Source organism: Mustela nigripes, unplaced genomic scaffold (genome assembly GCF_022355385.1).
Source record: "Mustela nigripes isolate SB6536 unplaced genomic scaffold, MUSNIG.SB6536 HiC_scaffold_601, whole genome shotgun sequence".
In the NCBI taxonomy this organism is placed as follows: Eukaryota; Metazoa; Chordata; class Mammalia; order Carnivora; family Mustelidae; genus Mustela; species Mustela nigripes.
The window spans coordinates 1,533-14,002 of NW_026740008.1; the positions used below are offsets into that span (position 1 = coordinate 1,533).

Here is a 12,470-nt window from a genome sequence, read left to right on the forward strand (position 1 = left end):
TTCTCTGTTTCTAGAATTGCTGTTCTTCTCTTTAATCTGCCAATGGATTTGCAGGTGTTTGCAATCTTTAGATAAGCTATCTAGCTGATCTCCTGCTAGCTGAAGTAGTCTCAGCCTGCTACTTCTCTGCCATCTTGAGTCCTCCCTCGGGTATTCATCCTTTCTAATGGAGGCATAATACTCCATAGTGTATATGGACCAAACCTTCCTATCGATTCATCTCTTGACTGGCATCTTGGTTCTTTCCACAGTTTGGCGACTGTGGCCATTGCTGCTATAAACATTGGGGCACAGTTGGCCCTTCTTTTCACTACATCTGTATCTTTGTGATAAATACCCAGTAATGCAATTGCAGAAGGCCCTACATTTTTATACGGAGTTTGGTATCAAAAATATATTTACCCTTGTTCCCGATCCTCCTCCTGTGGGGAGCTTGCCAGTCCCGAGATTACAGTGATCATAACCTGAGCGGAAGGCCGATGCTGAAAGGATTGAGCCCTCTGGGTGCCCCTCCCCGAATTAATCTTGAGCAGCACTACCAATGTGCTGACAGGTACATTCTTGATGTCTGTCTAGATGTGGACATCGGCTCAGTCTGAGTGTGGCCTCGCCAGAGCATGGAAGTGCAGAAAGAATGGCGTATTGCCAAGGTGAGCATGCCTGTCTTCACCCAAGGAACAAGCATTGTTTTCTTGGTTTCTTTCATGAAATTCAGGTGAAAATCAGATCATACATTTTGGCGAATTGAACATAATATTAAAAAATTCATTTTCCTAATATAAATTGCTTGTATATGGAAATAAAATGATGTTTCAACTGTATATGTGTCTGAATGTGTGTGTATGTGTAATTACACAATTACACATACACACACATTTGAGAGGACATATATATATATAATTTCCTTTTGGGGAGAGTGCTGAGTGGTTGTCTCTTGTCAACCATCATCTGATTTGAGAGGACATTCGCCAATGGCAACAGCAAACCTGGTTAGAATTGCGATGGTGTACAAAAGAAAAAAGAAAGAAAATGGTGTAAATTTATCATTATTTAGAAAAGGTATTGATACTGTTTTTTTCAAATTATAGAAATATTCTCATATAACCTCACTTCTTAAAGCTAAGAAAGTAATTTCTTTCTTTTTTTAAAATATATTTTTTATTTATTTTCAGCATAACAGTATTCATTATTTTTGCACCACACCCAGTGCTCCATGCAAACCGTGCCCTCTATAATACCCACGACTCTGTACCCCAACCTCCCACCCCCCACCCCTTCAAAACCCTCAGAATGTTTTTCAGAGTCCATAGTCTCTCATGGTTATTTCTTATTTAACTTTTAAATTTGATAAACTTTTATGAGGTACCTATACAAGATACATAAAGCAGGGAGCCCAAGTGTTCTTGCTGAAAAGAACTTTCTATAGTTAGTAGATCATGCTTTCATTTTAGACCAGCAGTAGTCTACACTAGACTTTTCTAGCTTTATTATTACATTAGTTAAAATGATTTTGGATTCTGTGAACAAACGCATTTGTTAAACACTTAGTATGTACCTAATATGTATAGACAAATAAAGGTTGGTTGAACTTCACCAATGATACTTAAAAAAAAAAAAAAAAAAGAATTGCGGTGGTGGCATTCTTTCCCTCAGCAACAGTTTCCCTGCTTGGATGAAGCATTTTGTAGGCACCATCCTGAGTGGACTGGGCAGACACATCTCCAAGGAAAAACACTTTCCTACAGGCGTCTTGTTTCCTTACCGTGGGGGCCAAACACTGGGTTCCCTCTGGTTTCCTAATGTCATTGAGAGAATTAAAGATCATGAAGTCAGACAGTATACAAAATGACCTGAGCCTCATGGTGCCCTCCTTTCCATACCTTCAGGTGCTGCCCAAAGAGGTGTATATTCTGGAATCAGTCTCTCACTGTCTGTAGTCAGGGGCACCATCAGATCCTGGGTTCCCACTGGAATGGAGATCAGAGGTGTGGTGAAACAATGGGTTTTCTATGTGCATAACCATGGTCATATCTTTGTAAGTGGCTCTTTAGTGTTCAGGTAGTGAGTTTGTGTATGTGGAGGTGGGCTGTGTCTCTGTGTGAACAGACGAGGTGTGATTCTGAATAGGTATGTAGTTTTGTGTGTGTGTGTGTGTGTTTCCAGGATTTATGTCTCCCTAAATAGCACAGTTGCTGGTGTGAACTTATCATTTCGAAAAAGACAAAGAAAATCCCGCCCCTTGCCTCATGGGTGTGTTGTGTGTCAGAACTTACGGCATTGTATGACTTAAAAATGTGTGCAGTCTATCGTATGCCAAATACATCTGGTTTCATCTGACAAAATCCCAACACCATTGAGGAAAGTGTTCCCAGGGTCCTGAGAGGAAAATAACATTTTCAGAAATCCCTTGAGTCTGTCAGGAATGACTTCAGTTCATGATGGGTCTCACCTCTGAGCAGACAGCGGGAGCGATCATGACTAAAGAGAAGGAGCCACAGCATATTCAGTTGGTGTCAGGGAAAAGGGAGGCTGGAGAGGGTGCTGAATGACAGCAAGGATGTAGTGCCTGTGTTTGGGGAGCCTAGCACCAAGATGAGGCCCTTCAACCCCAGATCTCGTGATCCTTTTCCCATCTCTATTTCTAGGGGAAGACCCTACATTTCTACACTGAGTGGCATTAGTAATAGCTTTTTGCCTTGTTCTTGATCTTCCCTGAATGGGGCTCTCACCAAACCCAATCCCAGAGGCCATGTTCCATCAGACTCTTCAGATTAAAGGGATATTTCATCTAGGACCCCTCCTCTGTTCCCAGGCTCCTTTCTCAGGCTGCTCCTTTCTCAGGCTGAAAGGAGCCTGAGAAAGAATCCTCTTCCTCTTAGAGGGAATGCTGGGGCATGTGGTCCAAAGGGCAGATGGTTGCCACATCCTGTTCTGAAGGGAATCTGAGAAGTGGGAGCCTGCAGGTTCTAGAAATTCTTTGTCTCTAGATCATGGTCTCATGGTAGGGAGGCAGAGGCTTAACCCACTGAACCACCCAGGAACCCCAGATTGGTTTTTTATATATTTTTTTATTATATTAATTTAGCCACTGTAGAGTAGTACATCATTAGTTTTTGATGTAGTGCTCAATGATCTATTCTTTACTTATAACACCCAATCTCAGCATATACCCTCCTCAATACCCATCACCCTCTTACCCCTTCCCCCTATACTCCTCCATTCTGAAACCCTCAGGTTGGTTCTTGGGGTCCATAGTCTCTCATGGTTCATCTCCCTCTCTGATTTCTTGCCTTTCAGATTTCCCTCCCTTCCCCTATGGCACTACATGCTATTGCTTATGTTCCACAGATGAGTGTAACCATACAATAATTGTCTTTCCCTGCTTGACTCTTCTTTCCTTAACATATTCCCCTCCAGCTCCATCCATGTCAGTGCAAATGGTGGGTATTCATTATTTCTGATGGCTGAATAATATTCCATTGTATATATGGACAACATCTTCTTTGTTTTTTTTTTAATTTCTTTTCAGTATTAACAGTATTCATTGTTTTTGCACCACACCCAGTGCTCCATGCAATCCGTGCCCTCCTTAATACCCACCACCTGGCTCCCCCACTCTCCCACCCCACGCACCTTCAAAACCCTCAGGTTGTTTTTCAGAGTCCATAGTCTCTCATGGTTCACCTCCCCGCCCAATTTCCCTCAACTCCCTTCGCCTCTCTAACTCCCCTTTTCCTCCATGATATTTGTTATGCTCCGCAAAAAAGTGAAACCATATGATAATTGACTCTCTCTGCTTGACTTATTTCACTCAGCATAATCTCTTCCAGTCCTCTCCATGCTGATACAAAAGTTGGGTATTCATCCTTTCTGATGGAGGCATAATACCCCATAGTGTATATGGACCACATCTTCCTTATCTATTCATCCGTTGAAGGCCATCTCGGTTCTTTCCACAGTTTGGTGTTTTTTTTTTTTTTAAGATTTTATTTATTTGACAGGCAGAGATCACAAGTAGGCAGAGAGAGAGAGAGAGAGAGAGAGGAGGAAGCAGGCTCCCTGATGAGCAGAGAGCCCAATGCGGGACTCTATCCCAGGACCCTGAGATCATGACCTGAGCCGAAGGCAGAAGCCCCAACCCACTGAGCCATCCACGTGTCCCGGACCACATCTTCTTTATCCATTCATCTGTTGAAGGGCATCTTGGATCCTTCTACACTTTGGCTATTGTGGACACTGCTGCTATGAACATTGGGGTACATGTGTCCCTTCTTTTCACTACATCTGTATCTATGAGGTGAATATGTAGTAGCACAATTGCTGGGTGGAAGAGTAGCTCTATTCTTAACATCTTGAGGAAACTCCATACTGTTTTCCAGAGTGGCTATACCAGCTGGCGTTTCGAACCACCCAACAGTGTAAGAGGTTTACCCTTCCTCCACATCCTCGCCAACATTTGTTGTTTCTTGACTTGTTAATTGTTGCCATTCTAACTGGTATAAGGTGGCATATCAGTGTGGTTTTGATTTGTATTTGTCTTATGGCTAGTGATGGTGAGCATTTTTTCGTCTGTCTATTAGCCATTGCATGTCTTTTTAGGAGAAGTGTCTGTTCAAGTCTTTTTCCCATCTTTGGACTGGACTATTTGTTTTTTGAGTGTTGAGTTTGAGAAGATCTTCATAGATCTTGGATATCAGCCCCTTATCTGTAATGTCATTTGCAAATATCTTCTCCTATTGTGTGGGCTGCCTCTTAGTTTTGTTGCCTGTTTCCTTTGCTGTGCAGAAGCTTTTTATCTTGGTGAAGCCCAGACAGTTCATTTTTGGCTTTGTTTCACTTGCCTTTGGAGGCATGTCTTGAGAGAAGCTGCTGTGGCTGATGTCGAAGAGGTTACTGCCTATGTACTCCTCTAGGATTTTGATGGATTCCTGTCTCACATCGAGGTCTTCCATCCATTTTGAATTTAGTTTTGTTTATGGTGTAAGGGAATGGTCCGGTTTCATTCTTGTATATATAGCCATCCAATTTTCCCAGCACCACTTATTCAAGAGACTCTCTTTTTCCCATTGGATATTTTTTCCTGATTTGTCAAAGATTAGATGACCATCAAGTTGAGGGTCCATTTCTGGAGTCTCTATTCTGTTCTACTGGTCTATGTGTCTGTTTTTGTGCCAATACCATGCTGTCTTTGTGATCACAGCTTGGTAATACAGCTTGAAGTCAGGCAACGTGATGCCCCAGCTTTTTTTTTCTTTTTCATCATTCCCCTTTGGTGATTCAGGGTCTTTTCTTCTACCATACAGATTTTAGCATTGTTGGTTTGAACGCTTTGAAAAATGCCAGTAGTATTTTAATAAGGATGGCATTGAATCGCTCCGGGCAGGACATTTTTTTTTTTTTAAGATTCTATTTATTTATTTGACAGACAGAGATCACAGTAGGCAGAGAGGCAGGCAGGGGGACGGGAAGTGCAGGCTCCCTGCTGAGCAACGAGCCTGATGTGGGACTCAATTCCAGGACCCTGAGATCATGACCTGAGCCTAAGGCAGAGGCTTTATTTAACCCACTGAGCCACCCAGGTGCCCCCAGGACAAACATTTTAACAATGGATAGATTCTAACTGTCACACAGCCTGCCATCCCATTTCATCAGGAAACAAAGCAGGCATCATCCCATTCCCTAACAGCAGTTAGGGTTACTATTCCACGGGGAGGAATGGGTAAGGGATAATTGGGGCTGGTAGGGAGAGATAGATAGGGGACTATGGGATCAGGTTCACAGAAATCCCCAAAATGTGAAGGTGTGGAGAAACCAGAGGCATTTGGGATGGAGGACCACCCTGCCACAGGCATGTGGTGTGGGTCCTGTGGGGTACATATCGTTATGATAATCACCTGTGATCAACAAAGAATAACCAGCCCCTAAAAAAGAATTAAGCCACTGAATGTGTTATCAATAGAGATCTTAAAAGATTTTAAGTTCCCTGGTTAGCTGTCTCTAAAAGACCAACCTTAAAGGCCCTCGTTGGCGACCCTGTCGAGACCCCTCTCACTCTTGAGAGCTTTTTCTGTATCCTGACTTAATAAAGTTTTATCACTTTACTCACTGGGGGAAAAAAATAGAGCAAAAATCGACAGCATCAGTTACAAAGTGTATGGCAGTAAGCAATTTTCTCAGTAAGAAATCCCCCTCTTATCATAACAAATAACATGGAGGACATGGGGAGATGGAGAGGAGAAGGGAGTTGAGGGAAATTGGAAGGGGAGGTGAATGCTGAGAGACTATGAACTCTGAAAAACAACCTGAGGGTTTTGAAGGTGCGTTGGGAGGGTGGGGGGAGCCAGGTGGTGGGTATTAAGGAGGGCACGGATTGCATGGAGCACTGGGTGTGGTGCAAAAACAATGAATACTGTTAACACTGAAATGAAATTTAAAAAAAAAAAGCCTCCTCCTTGACAAAGAAGTCTGTATTTGCTGACCAAAATGCACTTGAGAGGTCTGCCATGAAAAGCCCAAACTTTTTCTTTTGGGGGCTGTGTATCCCATCTGTTTCCATAAAATCAAGAGAACAAAGCCATATGTATACAGTGTACAAGATGATATGATCTTCATACTTTTTAATCACAGATGGATGCAAAAAGAATCTAAAATTGTACATATTCTGGAATCACGTGCTGAAGAAGTACCTCAGTGCTGAAGAAGGTGGGGCTTTCCTGTCTGCTTTGGCCTGCGTGGCTACCCTGATTCTGGGTCCTGCCGGAATGGAGGGATGGGGTGCCATGAATGCTCAGCAGAGAGCTTTGGCCACAATCTATGGGCTCTGCAAGCAACTTAGTTACTTAGGTGGTTTGGGTTCATGTGTGTGTGAGAGTTGTGTGTGTATGTAAGTCTGCATGGTATGACTGTGAATGTGAGTGTATGTGTGTTCCCTCGGGAGGTATTTCCCATGTACCCAGCCCAAAGCAAGTGTCAGATCTCCCTTCAGAAATCTCATTACCCCTGCACACTTTACATACAACACCACGTTCCTCTCTCACCACCTCTGGACCTGGGGGTTTGTTGGCCATTCCCTCTCTTTGAGGAGAAGGTGCAGAGAGGGATGGCCCATGCTCTTGACTGCCTAGGTTGGAAAAGCCAAACTGTGAACCCAAGCATGGGTCCCAATGTTGTTGCGCTGGCCACTAACAAGCATTTACCACTTAACCATGAGATCATTAGTCACAGAGCAAGGCAGTTCTGGCATTCATGTACATGCCTGCAAATACTCAAGTGTACAGTGGTCCCACATACTGCCATCGTGCTGGGGTGGCCTCAGTGGTCCCATAGCCCAGGGAAGCTGCATTTATCAGTCAACTGCAAAGCTGAGGACAGAATCTGTCCTCAGATCAGGGGACAGCAGATCCCGAGATCTGCAGACATAATCCTGGGAGCAGCAGGGCCCGCTCTGAGTCCTTAGCTCCCCTTCTTCTCCACTTTCTTTTCCACGGACATCCCAATGTCATTGCTGCCCTGTCCCCTCAAAGACTACTTTGAAGATGTTGAAGACTCGCACAGAATGGGCAAAACTGTGCCTGCAATTTATCACTATAGTCCTCTCTTTTCATTTTCTTGCATCCTTACCTTTGATCTCCACTTTGTGTTTCTTCCCCTTTCCCTCTTTGGATGGTTCTTCCAAAGAACCCGGCGCCATGCAGGTACTGGAGGTTCTTACACCTTCAATGTCTTTCAGGTCTCTCTGCTGGCCCCCTCAACAGCTTTACTGGTGTCACCCTGGCTCCTGACCCAGGTCTGCACTGCTGAACCATGCTGAGCAGCCCTGAGTGGTGGGCAGGGAGCAGGGTGGGGAATCAGAATGGCTGGGCCCCCTTGCAGCAGGAGCTCCAGGAAGTCACACAGCCCCCCAATGTGAGCATTTTCCTGCCCTGGTGGGTGTTGCGGGGGGGGGGGGGCTCTGATATTTCCAATTCTTTTCTTCTTTTTAGTTGTCAAGAAATCCTCTAGTGGACGATTCGATAAAAGGAGAAGAGGAAGCAGTTTGGGGCAAAGAAGACCTGGAGGAAGAAATGTGAATGTGGAATGTTAGGGATGTAAAGGGTGAAGCAAGCAAGGCCACATGAGGATGCATTTACTCAGCCAACATTAACTGAGACCCCACCATGTGCCATGCTCTGTAGTAGATGCTGGCAACAAGTTCGCTCTACCCTCAAGGTTCCCAGTGCAGAGGACACATGAAAAACTGGCCATAGAATGGGTCTGTCTTATTCATCTCTGTATCCCTCATACCTCACATGGTGCCCAGCACATAGTAGGAGCTCAAAAAAGAGAAATTTCCTTGGACCATGGGACACTGGGTGGTCGAGTCTCTGGCACTTGGAATCTGGGAACTTGGGTTTGATTATAGCCTGTCCAGTGCTGTGCAGCTCTGGGCAGGTCACTTCACCTCTCTGAGACTCAGTTTCCTTGTAGGTAAAATGGAAACTTGGAACACAAGACCTGTCCGGGGGGTTAAGGAGCTAGTCTGTGAAAAGAGACTGGCCCATGCTAAGTGTTCAGATTACAGTTATTGGGGTTAATGTTGTCACCATAATGTCAACAAGCTTGAGTAAACAATCTGTTCTCCATTTGCTTTCTGGAAAATGAGGACTGACCAGATTGCCTCTGTGTCATCAACACTAGGAATCTAAAAATTAAAAATGGTGGTTGACCTTCTTTCCCTTTATGTGTCCCTCCTCCCTCCCTCTCCCCTGCTCTGCTCTCCCATTTCAACTCCTCTCTCTTTGGCTTGCTGCTCCATCTTTCCCAACCACCCTCCCCTGGGAACAGGGCAGAAGGTGTCACCTCTCAGCTCCTGAGGGTGCAGGCCCTTGTCTACCCTTCCTGCCTAGTTGGGCTTCTATCCATAAATCCCTACTCCCTGGAGAGGGGCAAGACTGGGCTCAGAGGACAGGCAGGCTCCTGCTCTCAAGCCTGATGTACGGGCTGCATAGCACCTTCTCTCCTTCCCCACCACACTCCAGCATGCTCTAAGACCTCCACAGATGAAGGTAGTTCAGGCACCAAGGTCTGCTCAGGCAAAGAAGACTGGTTAGGACACAGCTCAGAGAATGGACTCAAGTCAGCAAAACCTTCCCGTCTGGGTGACTTGGGACAGGTGGTTAACCCTCTGCTTGCCTTGGCTCTCCTATCTGCAAGACAGAGTGGCCCACAGTATCCACTTCCCAAAGATGATGTGAAGAAACACATTAATGTAAGTGAAGAACTTAGCTCAGGGGCGGCACAATTAAACCATGTGTATGAGTTTGTGATCATCATCGTTACATGGTTAAAGGCCAGTCAATGCCCCTTAACCAGTGACCACCAGGCCTGCACCTGCAGCTCTCCAAGCTGGGATTCCCTCTCCTCTCCATGTAGGAGAAAACAAACCATGGGGAACTCTTGGGTGTTTCTGTAAGAAAACCATGAGAGTCTATGGACTCTGAAAAACAATCTGAGGGTTTTGAAGGGTCAGGGGGTGGGAGGTTGGGGGAACCAGGTGGTGGGTATTAGAAAGGTCACGGATTGCATGGAGCACTGGGTGTGGTGCAAAAACAATGAATGCTGTTACACTGAAAAGAAATAATCTAAAAAAATGTCAGGAAAAAAAATATTGGTGGGGTTTTAAAAAGGTATAAGTAATCTCTACACTACTCATGGCAGAGTAAAGGAAACCCAGGGTCAGAGAGGACAGGAGTTCACTGGATGTCAGAGGACAAGTGGGCAGCAGGACTCAGAATGTAATTGTCCACAGACATCCCCAGAAATCACTGTCCCTGGAATTCGTGTTTCCAACCAAGACGTGGTTCTTCCTGTTGGACCTCGTGATTGGGAGTCCCTCCCTGGGGGAATGGAAGCTGAGAAGCCATCCTATGTCTCCTGTGGGTGGGGGGGCACAATGGAGACAGTGCCTTCAGAGGCTGGAAGGTAGGCAGGACCCAAAACCTGGACCTTCACACTGGAGGCCAAAGGGCTCAGGAAGCACAGGGAAAGGGGAGAGACACTCTTCCAGGCAGGGAGGAGAGGACCTTCTAAGACCCAGTGGGCTGCTAAGGCCCTAGGTTACTGGCTGGAGGCTGGAGCAGTCCAGGGTAACCCCAGGGAGAGAGACTGGTGAGCCTCTGTGTGCTGCCTGGTGGAGAGGGTGAAAGGGAGGCAGTGCTGGTTCCACATGTCCCCAGAATTCTGAATGACACCCTGACGCCCATCTGCAGCTCCTGAAGGTATGCAGGGAAGGCTTCTGCCAACCAGAGGTAGAGCAGGTGTGTAGGGTGGGATTAGGGCATGCCCTCTGGAGCTTTGACAATTTGCAAAGACCCCCAGACGAGAGATGCTGTTATGGTCCTCTCTCCATCTCCAGGTTGGGGAAGGCAGATTGAACTCCTAAAACTGTAGAATTCACACTGGGTGTCCCTGGATGTCCACTGTTGCTTCCTTTGTTCAACAAATCTGGTGCTGGGGTGTTGAGGTCGAGAGGATCCTTTTTTCACTGTATTGCTGGGCAAGCTACAGTCACCTCTCTGAGCCCCTGTTCCCTCATCTGTAAAATGGGGCTGACAATAGCGCTTTCATAGAGTTTTTAGGATTTCATGAGAGAACAAGGCCCTGGGTAAAGGTGACTGTTCCTATTGCTCTCTACCACCCCCCTCCCACCCAACCCCTCTGCTCTAGGGAGACCCCTGCCTGGTCGACCCAGAAGCACAACCTTGCTGGTTGTTTGGGGACTGAGCAGGGAGAATGGTTAAAGCCACAGCTGGAACCAGCAATATACAGACTCAGTGACCTTGGACAAGTCCCTGGCACTCTCTGGGCCTCAGTTTCCTTATCTGTGGAATTCTGGAGTTCTACAGGAAAAGCTGAGACAGCAGTGCCTGTACATTTAAGAAGTGCTTACTGTATGCTCCACTCTTCACCTGCTTCTCAATAATTCTAGGGGCCACCCATGTCATCGACAGCCCATTGTCCAGGAAGCAAGGCTCAGGAGGGGTGGAGGGATATGTCCACAGGCACACAGCAGGGAGCAGTGGTGCTAGCTTGAGGCCTGCTCTCCTGTACTAGTAACTTGCTCCCCATGGGGTGCAAGGCCAACTCTGGAGGGGCTTCTATTCCCACTCCAGCCTTCCCCACTTCACTTCTAGCATCTGTGGGGAGGGGCTCTCCCGAAGGAGCCGCTGCCATCCCAGCTCCACTGAACTCAGCACAAAGGTAGTGACAAGGCCAAGGTTCCCTCTCCACCAAGTCACCAGGTCTGATGGAAAAACACCCCAGAGCCGGCCCAGGTGGGGAGGGTGTTCTGGGAGCTGCTTTGGTTCTCTGGGCCCACAGCCAAAGGGCCACAGAAATGAGATTTGATTCCTTCAGCAATCTGAGCCACTATCATGTGCCTGGCATGGAGCAAGGCCCTGGAGTCAGGTAGAAGAATGGGAGAAGTCACCCCAAATCATGCAAGTGTTTATGCAAGACTTACCAAGTGGACTCTCCTTTAATCCTCACCACCTCGAGTGATCCATGCTGTCATGATCCCCAAGTGACAGATCTGGAAAATTAGGTCCAGAGAAGGTAAGTGATTTGTCTAGGCCACACAGCTAGTTCATGTCGGAGCTGAGAATCAGAATTCTTTACTTTGAATCAGACAATGTATTCTTAGGCATTGACCTTCTAAAGACAAAATAATGCTTTTGATCTCCAAGCATGTCTGTCTTACTATTCATGAACATGCCTCAGTTTTCTGTCTTGTTCATTAGTGTTTGCCTAATATCTTCTCCAACATCTTCATCAAAAACATTTATGGGTACTTATATGTACCTATGTTTTTAAATAAATTATCCAAAGTCGATACAGCCTTTGAGTTGTCATGTTAAGTCCATTTACATTTAGTATGAGTACTGATCCATTTTTATATATTTTTACTCAATTTTTTTTGCTATTTATCCTGATGGATTTATGCTTCTATCCTCCTTTCTTCTTTTGGATCGACTCAGTGTAAGTATTATTTTTGTAACTACAACCACTGCACTATTATGGAAGTACACAGTCACTTTTAAATTATTCTTCAAAGTTTAACATGCCAAATTAACTTAAAATGCAAAGTAATGAATACACGTATGTTATTCCAAAAAGAATGAGAACACTTCAAATCTGATCACCATACACGTTACTTCTGACCCTACGTCACTTCTGCTTACGGGTTTGCTTCCAACTTGCAGTTTTCATCCTGGCTTGGGAAACAGTACTTACTTGATGGAGATATCATTTTTGCCTACTTGTATATTTGCTGAGCATCCAGATATCTCAAAATTCCATTCTGAGATCATTCATCTTCAGTTTCTTTAATGACCTCTCCAGAAATCATCTGTTTTTCCCTGTTATTTGAATAAGTGTTTGACCAAGTATATATCTCTGTGTTGATCTTTGGGCTCAGTTCACTAAAGGTGTTA

The 12,470-nt window shown here is 45.4% G+C and overlaps 1 long non-coding RNA gene across 1 annotated transcript; it reads right to left on the minus strand.

Annotated features, from left to right (window-relative positions):
- Positions 1–1,275: 1,275 nt before the first annotated feature.
- Positions 1,276–11,572, minus strand: LOC132008653 (uncharacterized). The gene is made up of 4 exons (XR_009401686.1): positions 11,501–11,572; positions 7,621–8,051; positions 1,881–1,967; positions 1,276–1,796 (listed from the first exon to the last, which is right to left on the minus strand). It is a non-coding gene; the product is annotated as an uncharacterized LOC132008653 (long non-coding RNA).
- Between the last annotated feature and the right edge of the window lie 898 nt (positions 11,573–12,470).